The sequence below is a fragment of the Bactrocera tryoni genome, chromosome 5 (assembly GCF_016617805.1).
Source record: "Bactrocera tryoni isolate S06 chromosome 5, CSIRO_BtryS06_freeze2, whole genome shotgun sequence".
NCBI classification, from domain to species: Eukaryota; Metazoa; Arthropoda; class Insecta; order Diptera; family Tephritidae; genus Bactrocera; species Bactrocera tryoni.
In genome coordinates, this window is record NC_052503.1 from 47373488 (window position 1) to 47399996 (window position 26509).

The 26509-nt window shown below is 36.3% G+C and overlaps 1 protein-coding gene across 1 annotated transcript in view; it reads left to right on the plus strand.

The window, feature by feature from the left end:
- Positions 1–26509, plus strand: part of LOC120778009 (UPF0687 protein C20orf27 homolog) — a 51415-nt gene that overhangs the window by 11098 nt on the left and 13808 nt on the right. The window lies entirely within an intron of this gene.

Below are 26509 nucleotides of genomic sequence, written 5' to 3' on the forward strand. Positions count from 1 at the left end.
GATATTATACTACTGTGATCAGATTGAAAGGTGAATTTTTAAATTGTACTTCGCGTGTTTTTCGAATGGAAATTTTTTTTTTTGGTAAGTTGGTAGTACTGTTAGTGACATCTATGCTAAATTGCTTTTCAAAATATTCATTATTATTTGAGACAGACATTTGTTTTGTAAGACTCTTAAAGTGAATTCTTCGATTTTTACTAAGTCTGAATTTATTGAACAAAGAAGTGTGATAATCCATCATCTCATACTGTATTGGTTATTCGTGATCATTTCGCCACATTTTCAACTAATATGGTGCCGCAACCACCATTCGCCTGATTTACCTTCGTGTAACTTCTGACTATTCAGCAAATTCACATGACCACTCCGAGGACACCGTTTGGACTCAATTGTGGATATAAAAGCTGAATCGAAGATGGCTCTGATGACCATCACGACCGAGGATTTTTCCAAGTGCTCTGATGAGTGGCATAAGTGTATTGCAGCGGGAGAAGATTACTTTGATGAAGATGAAATGGACAAAATTCACCTTTCAATTTGATCACAGTGCTATTTATAGTTAGTCATATCGCTAGAGCTAACTAACAAATAATACATACAAATGAAAATAGCAAGACGATTATCTAGACAATTTATCTGTTCAGTTGTGTTCCGTGAATAAACATATGTACATACACTCGTAGTCATTTATTGAACAAAAATACAAGTATATGTCTAATAGCATTATATCCACAGATATAAGAAAAATAGCGTTTATAATTAATTTTGACATTTCGTTTGTTAAGCAAAGAATAGTCTTATCTAAACTAAATAGTCATATGAGTCTTCTTTTGTATTGTTGAGAGCTAATTAGTTATTTTTTCTGACAAATTTATGGAAATAATGTGGTTCCGTTATTTAATTGAATTTTTGATTAATCACTCGTTGGTATAACTGGAACTACGAGTACAATGGAAATGTTTTTAGCAAAATTAAAAATGTTTAAGTTGTCAAAATAATAATTAGAATTTATCAAAATTAGAAAATTATTAGAAAATAATAGTAGATATTTAACAAATATTATTAATTATTTATGCTCATAATACTTAGGAGTAACTGTAATATGTATTCGTTTTCATTCATTCACTTATAACTGATAATTATCACTGCTGCCATCAATCAGCTGTCGGTGCAAACAAAACAACTACATATAATAATTCCAGAAAGAAGCATTTGTGTGCCTAATAAATCAAATCGTTGTTATCGCGTATCTTTTATTGCCAAAAATTTATTTTTACGAAACTGAGTTATCTATACAATAATAAATTTGCTGACAAAAACAATGATGTTAAAGTACAATAAAAAATATTTTTGAACAAGTAAGGAAGAGTTTGCTACTTTCAATGACTAAAGACAGAGAAGTACCTTCAGGTACATATGGCCTGTTCGTTATATGTGGTCTAGGGTGAATTTTCGCCCGATTTTATTCTTTCTAAGCACAAAAATCCACCGTTATAAGCAAAACACACTCTCAATTTGCAGTATAAAGTCACCCGGAAGTTTGAAACTTTTGATATTAGGCATACAGGGTCCGGCACTCTAAGTGTAACCAATTAAAAAAGCCATTAAATCGGTTTGGAAAATTATTTTTATTTATTTTTAAGTACAAAATGTGTGAAAATAATCATAAATTCAGGACCAATCGATATGACCACCTTTTGCCTTAACTATGGTCTTGAGACGATCAAAAAACGAATCGCAAGCTGCCCGAATGTGACTTGTCGGTATTTTGGCCCACTCAGGGACAATGGCTTTCTTCAGTATCGCGAGACTGGTGTATTTTTTACTTCGGACCTTGCTCTCCAAAATGGCCCAGAGAGAATAATCCATTGAATCCGCATCTGGTGAATTCGAAAGCCATTGTGTGGTCGTAATGAAGTTCGGAACGTTGTTTTTCAGCCATTCTTGGTTCACTCGCGCTTTGTGAGACGGTGCTGAATCTTGTTGAAACGTCCATGGTTTGCGGCCGAAATGTTCGTTTGCCTTCAAAGCAGCCTCCAGAACACTTTTCTGATAATATGTCGCATTTACTTTGACGTCAGGCTCGATGAAAACAATTGGAGAGCGCCCATCTGCGGTGACAACGGCCCAAACCATTATTTGTGGTGGGTGCTGCCTCCTGGTGGCCAACCGATGGCTTAGATTCTCGTATGAACGGTCGGTCAAGTAAACCCTATCGTTTTGAGAATTTACGAATTGCTCAATTGGAAAAATTTTTTCGTCAGAAAACACAATGTTCGGAATTTGCCCGTTTTCGGTCAAGCGAAGCAACTGTTTCGCTCTCTCAAGTCTTACTTGTTGCTGCTTCAGTGTGAGATCATGGGCCTTTTGGAACTTGTAAGGCTTGACCTTGAGCTCATTTTTCAATATGCTGCGGTCGGATATTTTCAGTTCTTTAGCCATCTGATTGGCACTTTGTCTTGGATTTCGCTCAAGTCGCTTCTTCACTTTCCGAACCATCTTACGTGACGTTGCAGTCTTTTGATGACCACCTCCATTGCGTTTTGCGATGCTACCAGTATCATTGTAACGAGTGATGGTGCGATAAACAAAAACTTTACTCACATTAAGGTGTTTGAGCTCACGAACAATTGCTGGCTTTGATTTTCTAGCTAAATATAAAGCAATCACACTATTACGTTTGAATTCAATCGCTCATCACTTTTTTACACTTCGAGTGCCGGACCCTGTATATGGGCTAAAGGAAGTAATTGACCCCATTCAACTAATTTGTAGCAAACAGACATACAGTAGTATCAGGAAAGGATTCTCTCTGAATATCAATTACAAATCTGACACATTGACAAATATTTTCGGTAAAACGTCAAATACGGTGCTGGAGGGGTCCACATATTGGTACCTAGGGGCTTGAACGGTTTTTATAGGATTTGAACAATTTTAGTCATAAGGTGGCATACTTCAAAGGCTTCGTGCAAAGTTGTATTCCGTTATATTAATTGCTTCTTGATTTGTAAACTGGAAAGGAAAGAGTCAGATGGATCTTAAAATTGTGTTATGTGGGAAGGAGGGGCGTGACCGTAGTCCGATTTCGCCCATTTCCCCACTGTTACATAAAAATATCAGAGGAATGCTACGTACCATGTTGCAATCGGTGCGGTGGGTCTCGAGATATGTGCTTTGACTCAATGACCAATTTTGATCCGGCTCCATTAAAGCCCTGTTGTTATACCATCTTGTGGGTAAAATTTAATGTCTTCGGCGTATTTAGTTATTGATTTATCAAGCGTTTAGTATTTTTGAACAGTACCGTTATATTAGGGTGGGTGCATTTAGCATCAGTTGTCATCCATTTTAACACCATTGATAGGAGTTTATCTTTTATTTGGATTTTTTAGCTTCGTTGATTTAAAAGTTATGTTCATTAAACTTATTAAACGGGGGGCTACGCCTGGGCTCAGTTTTCAGAGAATCGCTTTCAGCTCTATTATAGCACGGTACAGTCTTATATTGTCATACGAATGTTTACTGACTTCCCATGCATGTCAAATATATCTAATCTCTCTCAGTTTTGAGATTACTTATTTGGAACAGAGTTGCCGGTCCCGTTTGTAGTTGCTCTGTGTGGATCCATCAACAGGCGTGCTCGCGTAGGCAGCATTGAATATGTTTCTGGTTAGGGCTTCCGTAGCATAGTCAATATTTGCCTCAGAGCACATGGTTATGTTACGATCCACATTTTTCTTTAGACATATACGGTATTTTCAAATGTTTGCCTCTTTGCCAAGTACACTTGTGGGTTTGTTTATATCAGTGAGCCAAACTAACCTGTGGTCAACGGTAGAATCCTCGAAAAATTGATCAGATCAGACCACTATAACATATAGGGATCTTTCAAAATGCTCAATCAAAATCAAGTAAAAGATATTTGTATACCCATTTATGCTGCAAAAATGGGGAAAATCGCTTCTTCTTCTCCTTAGCACCTCAACAAACACAAATTTTGTACGAATTTGAAGCTTCGAGCGGCTCTGTGAGTCACAAACTTGAATGTACGTCTCAAAATGTTCCAATATTTTAAATCAATTCCATCACGTACTTTATATACTTTGTGTATGCAATTTATTGCACAAAAAATCTTTTCGAATGAAATTTATTCGCAATTTATTTATTTTATTGTTTAGTGTTTACACGTATTATCATATTTCCCTCTCAGTAAATTTGTAGGTATGTATATTAAATGTAAATATTTTTTTATTCTCACATCGGCGTGTATTAGAATGTCAACAAGGCATGCATGTGCGAAAAATCTCGACAACCCGACAAATGCCAAGCGAAAACGACGCTATGCCGCTTACGAATCAAAGGCATGGCCGGCATTTATTTTGTTAATGCAGAATGTTGAGCATTTGCATGCTTGCGACGTCAAGCTCAAGTGCACGAATGTTTGCGCGAAACCGACAGTATTGGATGCATACGATTCATTGTATAATTTACAGTAACGTCGAAAAAATATGTACACTAAATAATACATGTTGATGTATACAGGGTGCGACATTTTTTTGTGTTACTGCAAAGACATACTATATTTCATGAAAAACAAAAATATAGCTGTTTGCAACAGTACTTGCGCCAACATTAGCTTAGAATCACATTTTTCGGAAACGAGAGGAAACGTTAACTTCGATGGCACCCCTTTACAATTATTGAGTAGTCGAAAAAGTCTTTTCGTATTTCTAATCAAACTTCAACTTATTTTTTTATATCATTAGTCTAAATCGAAATTTCCAGAACGAAAGCGAGCGAACCACTGTTGTGCTACATTAACTGAAAGAGCATCGTCTTCGTCAGCTATACAAATTTCATTGGTGGCTTCCGTGGCATTCTTCCCCTTTTTATACAAGAATTTCAAAATATACCGAATTTCTTCATTATTTTCACTCAGTTTTGAACAACTGTAACTTTTTTTCAACTTTCCCGAATTTAATTTTTTTTTGTTAAATCTCACCTTGCAACACTATATGGTATGTGATTGGTAACTCTGGAGATATACGACTGCAACGACTTCTATTGACAAAATACGAAAAGACTTTTTCGACTACCCAATATAAAACTTACCATACGAAAACCTGATCTTTCGGCAGTTTGTATGACAGCTACATATATGTTCCAGCGATCCGGAGCAAATGACGTGTGTAAAATTTCAGATCGATATCTCGAAAACTGAGGGATTAGTAGGCGTATTTACTGACAGACAGACTCAGCTCGTCACCCGTATCATTCATACATAAACATGTACATACATTCAATAGAGTATCCCAAGTTTCTTTCCGGATGCAACACTCGATATCGCTTAACAACTCCTTAAGGGGTATTCTACTCTAGAATTTTGAAAAACTCGATTTTTTTTCATATATTTAAAGTTTAGACCCTTAAGAACATATCCTCTAAAGGATTTTTACAAATTAAAATTATTTTAAGAGTTACACTTACTTTAGTGACGCAGTACCTAGCCCGGTTCCCAGTATCGAATTTTTTAAACGCGTTTTTCTCGAAACTACTTTTTTCCACACGGTACCGGCATTATCTCAAGTTCTATATAACCGATTTACTTGAAATTTTGTGTGAACCTTCTTTATATAATCCTTTATCATTCCCATAAGCATCGTGTCAAAATACAGGTACTCTTTTCAGAAACGAAAATTCTCGAGACATGTGATGTAAATACATAGTAGCAACTCAGATAAATATCTCTACATATTCATTTACTTTTTTGTTTCAATTGAAAATACTTGTATTTCCGTTCGATATCCTGAACGCAAGTTTTACCACAAAACTATATCCTTATTTATAGTATTTCAATATCTATCTAGGTATTATTTGCTCCAATGAAGACAATTTGTTGTTCCGCAGCTACAAGATTGTGACCGCTGTGGCATGTGGTAGCTATGCAGACTGGGAGCATCATTCGTTGTTGTGTTTTTTTTTTGCAAATTGTTTTCAATACTAAAGCACAACACGGCATTCGAATGGTTAAAAGATTTTAAGTCCGCGGAGATTCGCCATTAGCTGTAGATGAACGATTACTTTCTCGATTTTAGCTAGGCAGGGATTTGAGAGATTTAAATCTTGACCCACCTGTACGATGTTAATCGTTTGGTATCTCGACTAAGCAGCTCTGGATGCCATTGCTGGATTTGAAATTAATATTAATATTAAATATTATTTATATTATCTCAATTAATCAATATTATTTTTGTATAGCTCAATCGCACGAAAACCTAGAACATATCTTGAAATCATATCAGAGTAAAGAAAGAAGAGAGGATCCAAATTTATATCCATCTAAGTAACATCAAACTCTTTGGATTTAAGAACAACTAATTGACGATTTTTTTATACCTCATACTATATACAGGGTGCGGCAGTCAATACTGCAATTATAAATAGCGCGCAGGAGCGTAGGAGTGGTGGGGGGCGAGCAGCCAAGGTCACCATTGTGTTGTCCTATTCATAGCATTTCAGTAGACATGGAGCCGTGGACTAAGCAACAACGTTCGTTTGCCGTGAAAGCTTTTTATCAAAGTGGTAGCTATGTAGCCGCTCGGCGTCGTTTCCGAACGCATTTTCAAATTAATCGCAATAGACCAGTGCCTTCGGTAAACGCAATAAAGTTGTGGGTCGAAAACTTTGAAAATATTGGTGAAACGACAAGAAAAAGAGGTGGCAGTGCGAGATCGGAGTTAACGGAGTTTTTCCAAACCGAGTGATTTCCCGCAATGGCCCGATTCCGTGGCCGCCCCGTTCACCAGACCTCACTGCGTGTGATTTTTTCTTGTGGGGTTATCTAAAAAGTAAAGTGTACGAAGAAAGACCTCATACTGTTGGTGAACTGAAGGCAAGAATCCGGCTAGAAATTGAGAGAATTCCTCAGCCTATGCTTCGTGATGTTATGAACAGCTTCGCAAATCGCCTGCGCGAATGCCGTGCACGGGAAGGCCGCCATCTTGCTGATGTTATTTTCAAACAGTGATTATTTTCAATGTTTCTTAAATGCTTTTTAATGTAGAAAAATATTTTATGAATATAATTTTGATATCTATGTCCGTGTTTTTTTTACACCTACTTCAAAAATGCGGGATTGACTGCCGCACCCTGTACATATGCACATACATCTATCTTTAACCCTTTTAGTGCCGGGCGAAATAGAGGTGCCTATGCGAAAAAAACCGGCCGAATTTCACAGTTTTACAAGGGTTCGGAAAAATACTTGTCAAACCAAAACGAGAAACAATATTTACATGATTCAAAAAGCTGCGTATTATCTTGTAATGAAATTAGATTATTTATAACGCAGTACAAATTTATTTTGAGATAGAGTTCTACCGCAATGCTAGTAGTGAACCGCTATAATTCCCGAGCCGATATATCAGCTCTGGCACTTTTCGCAAATACAGCTGTATATATCGGTTCCCGGCACTAAAAGGGTTAATGTATATATTTCGCTTTTCTTATGCCACAAATTTGGTTCTGCCCTATTATATATTTCATTACTGCATTTTAGCACTATACTTGTAACACATTTCCATTTAGAAGAGATAAGTCAATATGCTTCGAAAAAACAAAATTTGATATATCTAAGTATGTAAATAGAGCTCCGACATACGACAACCCTCATTTACAAAAATTTAAGTCGTCTATATGTTGCCTAGACTTCCTATACCGAATACAAGTAAAGCTTTATTTCGTGAAAAACAGTGGTTAAATCGGTTTATACCATTCCTTTCTTCCTTTCTTGTCTTCCATATGCTCATTATAATAATTTCTGACTCTTTCGTTAGCTTTATAGCGTATGAATACATCGGTCAGTGTAGGTAATATAGTACTAAAATAAAGTGAGAATAGTTTGCGTAACATAAAGTGATTCCGTATCGAAATTGATTGATATCGGTCTGTACTAACTTTTCTTTTATTAATATTCGTATGAGGAAGTGATTTGTGTGAATGAAATTGATTTTAAAGTATATGTTTCAGTAAAAAACAAGACGACTGTATCGATAATAAGCCAAACTTAGCGCTCTCTTGTTTGTTATATACATGGGTTTCCAATAGCGATATGATTTCGTGTGTTAAGTGTCGTTTCAGCAATTTTTAATATGTCATGAGATATGTTTTCTTCATTGTACTCAGTAATGTTTACAATTTCATCATGGAAAGATATAAGCAACTGCAACTTTTCGTGCGCTTTTGCCATTTTATGGTCGTAATAATCCTTCACCGGTGTTCGCTATTCGTCGAAATTTTGAAAATTTCGAGCGTACATTTCCTTTACATAATGTTCAAGTGTCAATAAGACAAAGAACCGCTCGAAGTAACGACAATATTGCTGCCGTTCAGACAAGTGTTTCTGAAGACCGAAATTTGTCGCTTCCAAAACGTTCTAAAGAATTGGGAACCTGGCGGATTTTGAGAAGGGATTTGGGTTTGCATCCGTATAAAATTGCTCTCACTCAAGAACTGAAGCCATTGGAACACCGTAAATATCGTGAATTCGCTGATTTTGCCTGGAACAACTTGTAAACGATAACATCTACTCCGATGAGGCTCACTTTCATCTGAGTAATGCGGTAAATAAACAGAACTGTCGATTCTGATGCGAAGAAAATACACAAATTATTCATGAACAACCATTACATTCACCTAAATTAACAGTTTGGTGTGGTTATTGGTCTGGTGGAATATCGGTCCATACTTCTTTCGAAATGATTCTGGTCACGCCGTTACTGTCAATTGAGAGCGGTATAGATCGATGATAACAAAGTTTTCATGGCCGCTATTGGAAGAAGTTGAACTTGATGATATATGGTGCCAACAAGACGGGGTTACGTGCCACACAGCACGTGCAACACCCGAATTATTGCGAGAAAAGTTTGGAGATTCGAATATTTCAAGAAACTTTGAAACTGAATGGCCTTCAAGAAGCTGTGATTTAACACCATTAGCCTACTATTTATGGGGTTATTTGAAGTCATTGACTCTCTTCAAGCTTTTGAAATCAATATTGAATGTGCTATTCATGACATACATCTTGATTTAGTGTCAAAAAGTACTCGAAAATTAGGATCATCGAACTAGTTCCAGCTAAAGAAGTCGTAAATGCCTTTTGAATGATGTTATATTCAGAACTTAACGGCTTCGATTGTACGTTATATTATATAAAAAGCATTTTAAATTATTATACTTTATTGTATTTATTTTACTTATTTATTTTTTTCAGTGTTTTTTTAGGAAATCATATCACTCTTATTGCAAAACACTTTATTTAGCTGTTTTGTCTACATTGACATCTGTGTTTTCTAACGGAATTCTAAATATTTGGATGACTTACGTATATAAAATATGCACATACATATGTACATATATGTATATATACACATATATACAATGCCGTGTAGCTGCATATTTACAAACCAACAATAAAAAATCAGGAAAAATTTATAAAATTGTAAAATTGAAAATACGCAACAGATTGAATGAAAAATGGAATTAGTAACAAATAATGGAAAAACAAGTCAACAACCTCAGCGGTGAAATGAAATAGCGATACAACCGGCACGCCCACACGCGTACATACATATGTATGTACCTTTGCTGATGCTGTTGCGCCGATTGCTGTTCTACTACTCTTTGTTTCTGTTTTTGTTCTTTTTTTGTCTTTCTTGATGTCAACAACATTGTCGACGCTTAATTGTAACATCAGCAATTCAAAGGACGTTGCCACCTACATCACCTCCTACACACAGGCACATGTGCTAGTATGTACTTACATATGTATGTATATGCGTACGTAAATAACAACAGTCAAAGCGTAGAGCTCTTATTGTTTGCTGCGCGTCACACTAACAACAAATATAGAGTATTTATTGTTGCAACACGTTGCACGAAGCCCCACGGGTCATTTTTAGTTGAGTTAGTGGAGCGCTTATCCTCTCATTTAACTGGTAATATTAGCTGTTTGTGTTAACACAAGTCTTTGCCGACAATTGATTTAAGTCACAACAAATTGCTATGTGCATACATACAAACAAACATAGATTGGAATGTGAAAATGTTGCTGGAAATCATAAGCCAACACATTTTTCTGATTTAGCCAGAAAATAAATTTTCAATTAAATTTTAACAAAGAAATCCAATTAAATGATTTTTTTTTAATATTTCACCAGAATTGGTTACGTGAAGGAATGCAAAAATGCTGCGTTATTTTAAATGTTCGACTATTTTTTTGAAAAAATCTGAAACTCGTTTTAACTAACAAACTTTGTTGTCTGATACCATATAAACCCATATATTTGTATACCCTAAACATGATGTACCTAACAGCCAAAGTGAAAAGTCATAGACCTTATAAAATATATTGCAAAAAATAGTAAGACTTTGTTCATAATTTCAAAATTCTTAATTTATTCCTCAAAGTACTTAGCCTTGGACACAATACATTTATGGCAATGTTTTTTTAAATCCTCGAAACAGTTGTTTCCGAATTGCCTTCAATGCGCGAAGCGGGTTTCGCCGAAGTGATCTTTGAGTTGTCTGTATAGCCAGAAGTCACACGGAGCTAAATCAGGCGAACACGGTGGTCGCGGCCCGATATTGAGGAAAAATTTTACTACAAACTCAGGAAAAATCAATACAGTAAGCGACGGTGCATTATCGTGGTGCAAAAACCAAGAGCTGTCGGCTCATAATTTCGGCCCCTTTTTACAAAAAGCTTCGCGCAAACCACACATAACACCAAAAAAGTATTGCTTGTTGACAGTTTGATCGGTTGGTGGGAATTCGAAATGTACCACAAATTGATAATCGAAGAAAATTGTTAACATAACATTGATTTTTGATCTGCCTTGACGTGGTTTTTTCGGCTTCAGCTCACCTTTGCCACGATATTCGGTCGATTGATCGTCTGTTTCCAGGTTGTAAGCACAGATCCAAGATTTATCGCCAGTAATAATACGTTGCATAAAATCCTGGTAGTCGGAAAGCATTGTTTCACAGACGTTAACGCGACTATGTTTTTCGAAAAAATTTAGTGCTTTTACTTTTTTTAGGCCGAAACGATCTTTCAAAATGGTAAGATCTTTCACCTGTTAATCGTTGATTCTCAAGCACCAATTCCTTTCTTTTATTGACGTGTTGATCATCAGCTGATGTCTTAATTTGACATTTACAGGATACAGAAAAGAAAAAAGATGAAAAAATCACAACTTGGCCTTGCTAGTAGAACTATTATTTAAAATAAATTCCAATGCAAACATCTAGTGAATAAGACTCAACATGCTCACACATATGTATGTACATTATACGTACGAAAAAGTTGTGGTATATAATAGGTTGTCAAAAAAGTCTTGCGGTATTTTCGCTAGTTGGCGCTGAAAGCGCGTAGTTCTAGTTTTATTCGTCGCATCGGGTCATGCCATACCTTTTTGGAAAGCTCATTTCACGCGCTAACACGTGTTTGATTGCTTGTTGTTTCTTTTAAGTCGTTCGTGAGTTATAGCGTCGCAAACATGGAGCAAAATAAAGAGAAAATACGGCATATTTTACAGTACTACTACGATAAAGGCAAAAATGCGTCTCAAGCCGCCAATAAAATTTGTGCAGTTTATGGACCCGATGCAGTTTCCATTTCCACCGCACAACGATGGTTTCAACGTTTTCGTTCTGGTGTAGAGGTGGCCGAAGATGCGCCACGCTCCGGAAGGCCTGTCGTCGAAAGTTGCGATAAAATCGCTGAATTGGTCGAAAGAGACCGGCATAGTAGCAGCCGTAGCATCGGTCAAGAGCTGGGCATGAGTCATCAAAAATTCAATTAAATTTCAATAAAAAAAAAAAAATCAATAAAAATATTGCAAGACTTTTTTGACAATCCATTATGTACATATATGCATACTCATATTTTAGAAACCGTAATTGTTCAACCATACAGATATTCAAGCCAGTAAAATCCTTATTTGGAAAAATGCTTTAAATTTTATTCACGGCAACTTAGCGAATTTAGATGACCGATAAATTAACTTGTAATTTCCTTTTGCAGACATCTTTCACACATACTTACATTGTGTAAAGCTGTAATATTAATTTTCTGGTTCACAACGAACTTTCATTTAGACAATTTTGTAAGTGCCAATATATTTTTGGGATACTACTGCAAGTTGTTGCAAACTAAACCAATTAGTTATTTTTACTCGATTTGGAAAAGTTCACCGTTCACGTGCCGTTAGGTGCATGTATACAATGGTGGCCAGATTAACAGTCATCAAATTTATTTATAACGTTCAATGACGCCAGAAGCAAAAGGCTTTATAAATATCATTCAAAACCGGTGTTAAATATTTTTTCACAGATTTACCAATTTCTTTGCTTTATAAAGACTATGAATTTAAGAAAACTTTTAGTAAGGTTATACCTTACAGTTATACAGGTGTATCAGTTCAGTGATTGCAATGTGAAAGAAAAAGTAAAGGCTGTAGGAAGGACGTAGAGTGTCCATATATAGGCTCATCACTCATATTATAGTTAGGATGAGTCGCATGCCTCAATAATTTCAGCTTTACAAGTTCGTGTACCTGGAATAGTGAAAAAGTTTAAATCAGCTATTATGGTCTATATGTTTGTCACTACAATATCAACAGCATGAGTTATTCTTAAGTACGCCACTGTACTTGCTCATAGCAACGAGGTAATTTTAGCTGCTTGCGTCCATTGAATTATTGGCATACAATAACCATTTTAAGCAACAATTGACTGACATAAGCAGGTTAACAAAATACGAGCAAATAGTGTAAGGGGGAAATTGGAAAGTTTTTCAAACAAAAACCGCAAATGAGCCTACAAAGAACCCTCAGAGAAATTTACAATCGCGAAACCATATATAATTATTCAACAGAAAAGAGGATAATGAGAATATGTCTAAAAATCATGAAGCATAATATTAAATACATAAGTCTCAGTATTTCCGTTTTCAGCTGAATGTAATTTAAAAAATCAAGCAATTAAAATCCCAGCTTATTAATATGAGACTTAACTTTAGCTACTAGATCACCACTTTGGGTTCTACAAGAGTATGCTTCAGCTGCCTGCTTTCTCTCCACTATGACAGTCCTCATCGTGCCAGCTGTTCTTTCGGCATTTACGAACATCACTGGTTTCGCTTGCAGCTGTACGTAAGGAGATTGAAATGCCGTCCCACACTTAGAAATGGACGTCGTACCTTATCTGCGTTAGTTGATGGGCGTGCTTTGCTGTATCTTTTCTACAACAAGATAGTGGTCCGAGTCGATGTTAAGTCCTCAGGTCGTACGCCCGTCAAGGACATTGGAGACGTGTTGTCCATCTATCACAACATAATCGATCTGGTTACGAACTTTTCGATCCGAAGACTTGATGAATTTTCCTGTGCTGGAAACTAGTACTACAGATAACCATATATCGGTCCCCTGCGAAGACATTCAGACTCAACCCATTTAGAGGTGTGTCGCCAGGGAAGCTGAATTTGCGGACTTTTATACTTAAGATGCCTTCTTTGCCCATCCTGGCGTTAAAATCGCCAAGAACAATTTTTATATCGATATCGATAACGTTGTTATAGGCGCGCTCCAGCCACTCATAAAAGGCAGCTTTGGTCATATCGTCCTTCTCTTCCGTCGAGCGTGGGCGCAAGTCAGAGTACGAAACCCTCACCGAATTTGCGCTCTTGTAGTAAATGTCATAACGACCTACTCGTCTTCGTCCTTATCCCGTCCATCACTCTTTTCTTCAGCCTTTCCTTTTACAAGGACATCAACCAGCTGGACATCGCCACCTTCCCAGTTTAGGGACCGGATATTCCAGGTGCATACCCTTAAATCATAGTCCTTATTACGTTTGCTATGGGCGTCATCAAAACTGTGGTCATTCAACCGAGGCTGTTGTTTCATTTTCGTTGGGAGTGGTTTATACGTGGCGGGTACAAAATCGACCGCAGTACCCCGCTAGGCGAGTGGTATAAAGTTTTAGCGAAACCTTAAACCGAATATGTCAGCGGGGCTTCGCTGAAACTTCCTCTCCTTTAGCCGTGACCCCAGACTCCACATGGGTTAGCTGCCGCACCTTACACAAGGGTTGCTTAAGTTTCGAGGTAACAAAAGAAAGCCGAGTTAATGTTATGTACCAAATGTGGTTCAAATACGCTCAGTAAATTCTAAGATAGGAATTTCGCCTAAAGGTGGGCGGTCCAATTTTTAGCATGTTTGTGCCACCTTTACTGTAAAATATAGTGTTTCCAATGTCTCACGCTCTCTCTCTTTAGTGAATTACTGCACTTTTTGTACTTTTCAACATAGCAGTTATATGGAATTGGACGTCCCACTTTATAATGAAGGAGCGAGAAACACTTGTGTCACCTGGAATTAAACTCGTCTCGTCAAACTGATAATTTTTTCAAATATGTATAACTTTATATTTATCTCGATTAGTTGCAGGTGCTACAACAGGTGCCTTAGGTGGACAAAACTACTATACTTTGTAGAAACATATTGCGAGAGTATAAAACGAATTAATTCAATGAATTTGCATAACTTTATTTTGCATTTCCACCAGCGAAGCCCTCCAGCGCTGAAAATGGAAATTTTTCCGCTCAAGGGCAGCTTAATATATTATTGCCCCATATAGGTGGATTATTCTCGCCGCAACGCATTGCATTTGTTGTATAAAAACAAACATACATACATATATGTATATGTGCATTTGCCGCACATGAAGTAAAAGCCCCGCACGTAAACCTACCTACTTTATGTTCTTATTGTTGTTGCGATAACAATATGGCAACAACTTGCATTTGCGAATTCAATTTATTTTATCTCATTTTATAGTTTTGCTAATGTTTATTAATGCATCGGCGTTGGTGTGTGTGGGTGTTTGGTAATCATATGACCTCTTTGTTGTTTTCATGATTGACAAGTGCACGCCGAAAGGCTATTGTTAATGGTTGGTCGGTCGGTCGGTCGGTCGGTCAGTGGGCGGCAGCTCTAAAACACAGGTGGTCTTGGTGACAATGCTCGTCCGTTGGTTGATAGTTGATGTTGACGTTGACGTTGATGAAGATGAATTCACAGTTACGCGCATATTTTTCGCATACGCAAAAACACCTGCAATGCCATAGTGCTACATTGTGGTAAAAAAACATCTTATTTTTTCCATAGTTTGTATGCAAATGAATTTTTGAGATTGCAGCTCTTGAGCTAATTTAATAAACTTTGCTTGTGAAAAAGCGTTTTCAAGTGAAAAAGTTAGAGTGACGGTCATTCATTCATTATCATTGATTATTACATTTACTTATTATGGATACCCATATTAATAAAGGGGTCAGTAGGGTAATCTTTTTAAAAATATTTTTTTTTTTGCATTTTCTGTTTCCTTATACCCTTAGAATTAATATAGAAACCCAGTTTACCATTGGAAGATTCGACGTTCGGAGCGCTCGTAGTGCACACCTCAAACTTTAAACGCGTTTTTCTTAAAACACACTCAATCGATTTGCTTAATTTTTTTTTTAATGTTCACAAAACGCCTAGCTATCGTCCCTACTAGATTAATAATTTTTGATAAATTATTGACAATGTTATGACAAAATTTATGTAAAAAAATATGGAAAAAATTAAAAAAAAACGTTAATTACTTTTTTATTTATCAACATTTTTTCATGATTTTAGTAGGGACGATAACCATTCACATACTTTTTAAGAATAAATTGGGTTTTTGTATTTCAGATGATACAAACATGAGAAATCATGTCCGCCAGTGAAAAAACGCATCTCATTCACCCAGCCATTTCTCCGACAGATGTCATCGAAAAATTCAGAAAAAATTTGTTTATACAATCCACGATATACCTCATGATTTGTGAAAAAAGTTCTATTGTAGAACAAAAATTTCTATAAAAAAATGTCAAAAAACAGCCCAGATTACCCTACTGACCTCTGAAGTGTTTATATTTCTAAACACATGCGTTTAAGAAAAGTCGTCGTTTTCTTCATTGTCTGACACTGACGTCGTTGATGGGCATGTTGCCAGTACGACGATTACTATTTGTTTTGTCAATATGACATTTCATTAATACATGCCTGCAATATAAACGCTGTCTGGATGTTTTCAACTGACTTGTATAGTTTTAAGTTTTGAGAGAACTAAAAAAAATACTCAAAATTCCGGGATGTCAAGATATATTGCAAAACGCAAAATGTTATTAAAACAAGAAGAAAACGTAACTTCGGCTGCACCGAAGCTTATAATAACTCTTCACTATGCATTTTTTATAGCATAAAGGAGTATAAAAAAATCATTTCATTGGTTTAGATCGTTCAATTTGTATGACAGCTATAACATATAGCGGTCCGATCTGAAAAATTTCTTTGACGATTTTTTTATTCCCTTGGGCAATAACCATTGCCAAATTTCATAAAGATATCTATGGGTTTTGTAATAATATGGTATTGAAGCAACAACTTAATATGACGCAAAAGTATATGTCGCGTATTTCAGCTTAAAATTTGGAGAGCAGGATAAAGTTTGAGCACGTCATAAAGTCTGCCAACGATATGTTGAAGATCTTCGAAATTGGTTTAAGGGCAAGAAAAAAGCTTTCCGTTATGAAATTCGTATTGTTTGGCCCGAGCAAAAGAACCATAGTGATGATGAGTTACTTTTATTCGTATAATACAAAAGGGTATAATTCAAAGCGGAAATAGTAAATTTCATACCCCAGTCTGCAATCAGCTACCCGTATCATTCTACGTGGTCATGATGACTACAATCCAAAATTGTGTCTTCTTTCTGGTTTAGGTATCGTTAGAAGCAGTTCAGTTCCTAAATTGACCAAATTAACGACACATTTAAGATCTTATACGACCCAGCACCGTGACGTATTTGTATACATTATTCAAATACAGAGTTTGTCCGGAAAGTAACAGGACTGATTTTCTTCTGCCGCGATTGTACATCGGAGCGTGCGCGCTCCCACTGGATTCGGTAGAGGACGTTCCTAGCTAACGAACGAGCGGCTGGTCACTTGTCTCCGAGCACGTGGAGACTTAGGGCAAACACTTTTGCGCCACGTGTTTCTGTTAGTGGTGTAAGCCGAGAATGCAGCGTTCGTTAGAGCAGAGGTACGCGATTAAATTCTGTGTGAAACTCGGTAAATCTCCGACAGAGACCTTTGATATGATCAAGCAGTCTTACCCAGATGTTGCTTTAGCAAGAAGTGGTGTGTTTCGGTGGCACCAGGCCTTTTTGGAGGACCGGGAAGAGATCGCTGATGAAGACCGTGCTGGGAGACCTGCGACTTCGGCAAACACCGACAATGTGACACGTGTGCGCAAAGTTTTGAACTCAATTCGTCGACTAAGTATTCGTTTATTTGCCCAGATGTTAAATTTATCAAAATCTGTAGTTCATGACATTGTGACGGAGCACTTGAACATGCGCAAGGTTTGCGCGAATATGGTCCCAAAAGTGCTCACTGACGACCAGATATTAAGACGAGTGGAAGTGTGCCAACAAAATTTGAACATGTGTTAAAGTGACCCCCAATTTTTGAATAACGTAATCACAGGTTAGGAGTCATGGATTTTGAGTATCCTTACCTGAAAAGGCCGATGAGAGGCAAGCAGTTTGAGACAACAGCGGGAATCCAAGCAGCATTCACCTCGGCTCTCGAGGATATTCCGGATAATGACTTCCGTGACGCCATCAATGCTTGGAAATCGCTGACAGCGCTGCATCGACGCAGAAGGAACCTATTTTGAAAGTTTTTAAACAATTGTAACGATTGATTCAATATTTTTTTTTTTAAATCGACCCAGTGCTATTACTTTTCGGACAAACCCTGTATATGCCTTAAAACAGTTCAGCAATTTCTCAAGTCACTTCCTAGAGATGAAAATTGTTTCAAATACTTGGTATCCAAATTTACAGATTACTCAGAGTCAAAGTGTTTTCGTTGGACCACATATTCCACGATTTATCGCTGATCCACAGTTCATCAAAACCCTGACGGATCCTCAAAGAGATTCAGCACCCCCAACCGTCTTATAGCACAGACCTCTCTCATGCTGACTACCATTTATTCCGGTCCGGTCTATGTAAAAAGCCCTCACCAGAATACTTTTCGCATCAGAACATATGAGAAAAAATGAGGGTGATTCATACTTGACCTCCAAGCTAGCGCAGTTCTTTTGCCAAAAAGATGTTATAGGTTCGGATTGGCAGTACTATAAATTATACTATTGTATATGATTTTCACAAATTTTGGAAAAACCGCTCAAATATAGTAATAGATCCAATAAATACCGCTATAACTGTAAAGAATTTTATTATTCCAGTTTTGTTTTTGTTAGATTTGTACGCCGAGTATTGTGAAGAAACGTAGGTATATAAGAATGTATAATTAGAAAAAAAAGCAATTTTAATGCTATATAATCACAACACATGGAATTTTTGTAAGCTTTTGAAAACACTTGGAACAGATTCGTTAAATATTTTACGGTAAGAAAAGTCAAACGCTAAAATTATGATTTTTATAAGAAAATAAAAAAAAACAAGGAATTTAAGAAAATAAAACTTAATTAATTGCTTATGATTATTGGTGACTAAATAATTTGTATGTTGGAAAAATGAGGGGGTGTGTAGCGCTAATCAATTTGCTTGAATAAAAGCGTCACTGAAACAAACAAAATATATATATATGTACGTAGACAGCCTCACAAAGGTATATAAATACATACATAGATTTATACACATGTGCCACTAACTATTTATTTCCTTTAAAAAAGAGTAATTTTTGCTTCCACAGCGTTTAGCCAGCGTCATCTCCTTTCCTCCAACCAATGTGGTTCAAGGCCGCTTTAGTTGTATGTCTTCCACGTTTCTTTATTTTATGTAAAAATTTATTTTCAGCCAAGTTGAATGGTGCCACCCGTGCCCAGTTAAGCATGTTTATGCTACTTGAATAGTTTTTCGTTCTCCGGACATACATATAGACATGTGTCGACACAGCGCTAATGGCAAACTAAAAATCGATAGTATTGAAACAATATGTGACCCACACTTAAGTGACATAAATACATACAGATGCAACACTTATGTGTACATATCCGGTATATAGACAGTCTTTAGTGAGTGTTTTGCAAATATTGTGGACAACATTTAGATAAAGCGACATTTGTATGGCCAACACAAATTGGAAAACTGAATGTCAGGGTTCAAGTTGAATATCGCTAACTTTGAAACAGAGGGGTTGTGAGTGACCAGTGAACGTGTAATGAAATATTTTGTTTTCATGATTTTTATATTAGTGTATACTTCCGTTTCCATGATCGAACTTTAAAATTTAAATATGACACATATTAAGGGGCTATACTAGTGTGACACTTGCAAAAAAAATGTTTTTTAATACCCTGTGAAATCGGCAAGGTCGTATCTTCAATAGTTTTTGGATGACAACGTTCTAATGAGCGACCGCTCGGAGGTGCAAACATATATAAGTGAATTTTAATGGCGTTTTTCTCGAAACGACATTTCTCAAAATAGCTGACATTATAACTCAACGAGAAATTAACCGATCGACTTCAATTAAAACTGAGTATTGTTGAATACATTTACTATACAATGACCTACGGTCTTTTTGATTGGTTGAAATTTGTCAATTTGACATTAAAAAACGACAATTTTTTACCTAAAAAAACTATTTTTTTTTTTATCAAAATTACGTCATTTTGTTAATTTTTGATATTTTTCAAAGATCGTGGTTCATTGTATAGGAAATATCTTTAAGTTTAATAAACTTTTTGATTTTTTTTGTTTAAGCTACTCATTCGGCCGTAATCATGTCAGCAGTTGGGGCACTTTTCTTTGGCACCTCCGAAGACAGCCCAAAACTCCGTTATTTTTCAAAATTTTTGTAAAAAAAAAATATAACTGAAAATATACCTTATTACGTTCAAGTAAGTTCGAAACATTTAATAGAGTACTTTCTTTTGAAAAAATTCACGAAAATCGCCTAATTTTCATGCGTCACACTGGTATAGCCCCTTAACGAATATATAAGGCTAAAAGTAGCTAAACGGACACTGACCACATTACGATGATTTTCCAAAGTCACTTATTTTATTTCATGCTCGTTTAAGTAATGCCCGAATTTCTCGTTGTAAACACAAGGAATTGATCCAGTGAGATCTGAAATTCCAACTAGAAGTAATTGGTGTCTCCTCAGTAATCTAGATTTTTAACCAATCCAGATGTGATAAGAAAAATTATCCGGACTAAAAAATGTTATATTTCTGAGGCAATCTCAGAGAATAGTAGTTTTGAACTATAGCTTTTTCAACTTACGACACTAAAACATAAGCCGCGTAAAAATAATTTTTTCACTGAATATTGCCCAGTTAGCTCTTACAGTTGGCAATGGTCCGATTCAAACTATTTATGAAAGCTTTGTAGTCGTATTATTTACGCATTCAAACTGTATGTGTGAAAATAATGTCAACATAACTTATCTTAGAAAAATACAAAAAATGTCCACAATATTAGTGTTTGCACATTTTCCCGCAATTTGCTCAGTGAACAGATATTTTTTTATTCGAACGAGTTTATTCAAAAAAAGACGCCATTGAGAGCATTAAGTTTTTTTATTTCTGACTCAATCGGCACTTAGGCATTTCTGTTTGGAGAAAGATCTTGTACATCTTCATCTTTATTGGCGTAGACACCGCTTATGTGATTATAACCGAGTTTCCAATAGAGCCCCAGTAATTCTTCCTTTTCGCTGTTTGCGCCAATTGGAAATTCCAAGTGTAGCCAGGTCCTTCTCCACCTGGTCTTCCCAACGGAGTGGAGGTCTTCATCTTCCTCTGCTTCCCCCGGAGGGTACTGCGAATACTCTCAGAGCTGGAGTGTTTTCATCCATTCGGTCGGCTAAGCTGGCTAGCCGCTGTCTCTTAATTCGCTGAACTATGTCAATGTCGTCGTATAACTCGTACAGCTCATCGTTCTATCGAAGGCGGTATTCGGCGTTTCCAATTCGCAAAAAGCCATTAATCTTCCGCAGAACCTTTCTCTCGAATACTCATACCGCCGACCCATCAGCAGTTGTCATCGCACATTCCTCTGCACCTTATAGCAGGACGGGAATAATGAATGACTTATAGAGTTTGTTCTTCTCAATTGCCTACTCAGTCAAGTAGCACCTGTGATTCTGCGTTGGATTTCGACGCTGACGAAATTATCTACGACTTCGAAGTTATGACTGCCAACAGTGACGTGGGAGCCAAGTCGCGACTATTTGTTTTATGACAGGACACATTTCGTCTTGTCCTCGTTCTCTACCAGACCCATTGGCTTCGCTTTCTTATCCAGTCTGGAGAAAGCAGAAATTTTCTACATATGCTACATAAAACAGTTTTTGAAATTGAAACCCTAACAAATCTCCTCATTATACCTTTATCCAAAAATCCCGGAATCGGAATGGTTTATAAATTATTATAGACTTTTAGTTTCCTTTTATGAACAATTTATTGTCTCTGGAACCATCAATAAAATTATTGAAATTAGCGTCCCATTGTCTTGTGTCACATATGCATACATATTTACACTATTACCAACCAATTGGCCTCAGCTCAGCCTCCTCCAGTTATTTATCACAATAATAACGATGTAAATAAACTTAATTGAATGGCAATACAACAAAAAGGTTTTCTATTAAACACACTTATATACAAGTGTAACAAGAAAAGTAAAGCGGGAAATAGGTCAGTGGAGAAAATTGTTTGGCGTAAAATATGAAATGAGGGAGATGTTAAGTCTAAGAAATTGATTTTCCTGATACAAATTTTTCTATCTGATAGTAAGAACAAATAAAAAACTGTTAGGCGAATGACCTTTTCGTTACAATGAAGAGCTCATATTAGGCGAATCTATCTTAGAGATGTCTATCAACCAGTTTTTAGAGTACGAAGCGAAAAACAATCGGTTTTTGACTTACATATGTGTTTATGTATGTATCCAAACTTCCACAACTTTTTATATTAGCTTAAGTGTAGACACATCACGTCAATGTATGCTTATATTGTTTAATGAAATGTTGTTTAACAAATCGTTGAAAATTAATTTTATTACAAACCACACAATGAGTGAAAAAAAATTGTTAAATCAATTTATTAAGTGAGTGAAATGGGTGAACTTTTGTTGTCGATTGCAGCAACCGAACAATTTGAACATGTTGGTTAAAATATTTTTAAAATGAATATATGATGAACCTTGTGACTTGAAAGAAATATTTATGACTGTTACTTCTTAGTTGGAAGATACGAATTGTATGTATGTACAAGTTCTTTTGGTGATCTTTAAAAATAAGATAATATTTTCTGTACGTGGTTATAGCTGTTAATAACAGCGCGCCAGTCATTTCTTTCTTTCGCTATTTGGCTTAGAGATTCCAAAAGCAGCTCTTAATCTGCATCCTCTTCTTTCTTTTATTGTTATTTTGTGGACTTTTTTAATATTTTCGTTGGTAGCAACGTGCACTACGTTCACCGTCTTTGCTCATTATGAAAAAAAAGTTGCGCTTTACACGAAATGATACACATTGTGACAAAAAAGGAACCGGAAATTGTTAATAAAACGCAAAATATTTAACTACTCGTCAATATTTATTGTGTCGCCTCCAAAGTAATCACCACAAGATGTCTTTCCCAGTATTTGAAACATTTTATCTCTTCGATCGACTGAAATGAGTTGTACGGAGCGGCAATTTCAGTTTGGTGAACAGGAAAAAATCACGCGGAGCCAATTCTGATGAATACGGTGGTTGATCGATGTTATTAATAGCGTCTTAGGCCTCAAATTCGGTCACAATCGATGCGATGGTGCATTATCATCGCGTAAAATCCATGAATTGTTCTTCCACAACTCTTGCCGTTTTCGACCGATGTTCTCACGCCAAATAGAACCCCTTATTGACCGTCTGTACTTCCGGAACAAATTTATGATGCACGAATATCAAAAAAACAATGAACTTCAGCTTGATTTTTATAAAAAAATTTCATAAAAATGTGCTCCATTTCAGCAATGATTTCGGCATTCTCTGTGGATGAAACCTAAAAAACGCTCGTTAACTACATAGAGGATATTATCCGTACTTTTCAAAAAAAATTTTGCCAAAATTTCGGTCGTTCTTTGGTCTGTCAGAATTCAATTTTTGATTAATTAGGCTGTTACATTTTAGAAAGATGTAAACCAAAAACTATTTGTGATACGTATATCAACTTGAAATTTTATCCAATTTCAGTCTGAGTGTGGGGTGGAATTAAACTGGTAATATTGTATGATTTTTCATAATTCGAAATATTCATAATTTATTCAAAAACATGAATTATTCTGCTATAATCACGTGAACCCATCATTATATTCTACATGTGACTACATAAACACATTTGTCTGACAGCAAATTGGCGCGAAAGTAAATTTAGACAAAGTTATGTGGCACTGACTGAGCTTGTACATACGAAAAGTCAAAATGTGAAAAATGATTTAGCGAAATATTTTCGCGAAAAAGAAAAGCGATTGGTTTCGTGTGATAATGAGCAGCTGTTGCTTCCGTGTCGTAAGCGAAAGTAAATTCCCGCCCACATATTGGCATCAGCCGTTGAAAGCAATGTGGCAAACCAGGCGGTTAATGCTAAAATGGTTTAGACCAACAATCAAAAAAAAACAAATCTTTTACCATACTGATTAGCTGATTTGAATACTTGCAAATAAGTTAAACAAATGGATTTGATAAAGCTATATATTTGTTACATTTGTAGAAGTCCAATCAAAGGTTTCATTAATCCAAATTGCTGTTGCCTGCTCGAAGAGATCGCACGAAAATTTAGTTCCACAGCTATATGCTATAGTGGTGCAATCAGAACAATGCCTTTGAAACAAATTCATGCCAAGTTTCGTGTTCGGTTTTCCGTTAAAGGGCTAGAGTGATCGATCAGTTTGTATGACAGCCATATGGTAGAATTGTCCGACATCGATGGTTCCGACAAATGAACAACTTCTTGAAATAAGGACATGATGTGCAAAACTTCAACTCGGTATCTCCTGTTCAGGGAATAATTCATTAATTTTAAAGGTGGTGCCACCGTTTCTATTCTGGTTTACGACGATTGACTTTTATATTTGAGCCTTAGAGAACAAAAACAAATATTAACCATCGAAAATCGCTTTTAAAAATATTCTTCATTAAAATCTATACAATTTCGTATGCGTTTGATTGCAAGAAATACTGGAAAAGGTATCGAGTGCGGCCACAGTGGAATTCATGTTAAGCACAGGCATCCTACAGGGCTTCTCATGGGCATCACAACTAAACTTCATCTGGTATCGCAAAGGGCAAAAACTGGCCCATGCATGCCTACCAAACTAACCTAACCTAACCTGTATGCGTTGTTAATTGTCGAAGCTTTTTTACCACTCTGATTGAAGTATCTCCAAAACAGGCGTTTTGAACGTGTCAATCGCCTCTTCAGGTGTCGAAAAACGTTAGTTTTTTCTTTAATTCGGTTCATCTTGAAACACAGTCGACTGCTTTTTACTCTCGGGCTCATACACGTCACTCTACGTTTCATCACCTGTCAGGATGTCATAGGCGTATTTTGAAGCATAGTTATCCTATTTCTTGAACATTTCTCGACCATTTAAAAGGTGCCTTTTTAGCGATCGATAAATTATCTGTGTGGGATCCAACGTGAAAAAAATGTCTACAATCAAATGTTCATGCGATATTGAATGCATGCACGTAGTAGTCTCAATCTCACGATAGATCACACGAGGATCTGACAATATCGTTTTGCGCACAGTAACAATAGTTTCAGGAACAACAACTGATGTTGGACGACCTTCACGAAATTCGTGTTGAAGTGATCTTCGTCTCGATTGATTTCACCATATGAATGATAGACACTGGTTCTTTATGGAGCTTCACGGCCAAACATTGGTCCATCGATACACTGTTGGTGAGTTAATCCACTTCGAAAGTTGTAAAAAATAATCGCGGGAAAATGTTTACGATTTGATTAAATTTTTTGGATGAATATTTTAAGTTACTGTAAGCAACGTCAAAAATATAAAACTTTAAGATAAAGTTGTGAGTTGGCAGATTGCAACACTTTTTCTTCTTCTTTATTGGCGTAGACACTGCTTAGGCGAGTTTACAACACTAGGGTTGTCAACTCCCGAAATATAAAAGGTAGCCTATGTATAACATATACCCGGCAACAAAGCACATCAAAACGCCATTCCCTCCACAAACCACAAGAATATGCTGGGTGGTGTCATGAATAAATGTATATAATTAACTATTGTACTTGTTGTATTGGAATTGTGGTTCGGTTAATTGAACCCAATTGAACAATTTTTAAATTGAATTCGAAAATCCACATTTTAACATACAGATGTTTATTGATTTGTGTACGGGTACGTACATGTGTTTTTATTTGCTACCCATTGACAAGAAAGGCATTATAATATGTTCCCGTTCTCCAGCCAAATATGGGATTACGTAATTTTCTATACTAAATTCTGTGGGTGAACATGTCATGCTGAAACTTTGACTAGTCCGAATGATAATAGCCGGAACCGGACTTAGCAAGCTCTTTGAGCAAATTTATAAAAAAAAGTAAATAACTGGGACAAAAAAATTTCTGATAGGAAAGCAAAAGGAACGAAAATAAAGTAAATAAAAATGGGTCTATGGGAAGGAAAATTCTAATTATGGTCCCAAGTACCTAGCGAAAAATTCACACCATCCAGAGCCAGAAGAATATCTTCAATTTTTGGTTTCGAAATGACTGTGCTTCTCATTGTCGGTATATGAACTTTTTTTTTATATTGTTAGTTTAGAGTTCAAAAAATGTTTATTGATGCTTGCGTTATCTGTTTTAAAGTTAAGGGGTCAATAGGGTAATCTTTTTTCAAATATTTTTTTTTTTGCCTTTTCTGTTCCCTTATACCTTTAGAATTAATGTAGAAACCCACTTTACCATTGGAAGGTTTCGAAAAAGGCCCAAAAATAATAATACCGCTCGACGTTCGGAGCGCTCGGAGTGCCACACCTCAAACTTTAAAAGCGTTTTTCTCAAAACACACTTTTTTTAAACTGGCGGACATGATTCCGGTCGAACTACTCAACCGATTTGCTTAATTTTTTTTTAAATGTTCACAAAACGCCTGGCTATCGTCCCTACTAGATTCATAATTTTTTATGGCTGTGAATTGTCCAATATTTCAACTGACACTTCTTCTTCTTTATTGACGTAGACACCGCTTACGGTTATAACCAAGTTTACAATAGCGCGTTATTCTGCGTTGGTTTGCGAGGCGTCAGATGTTGTTGTTGGTGTTACTGCTGGTTTCAAGATATTATTTTACGACTTCG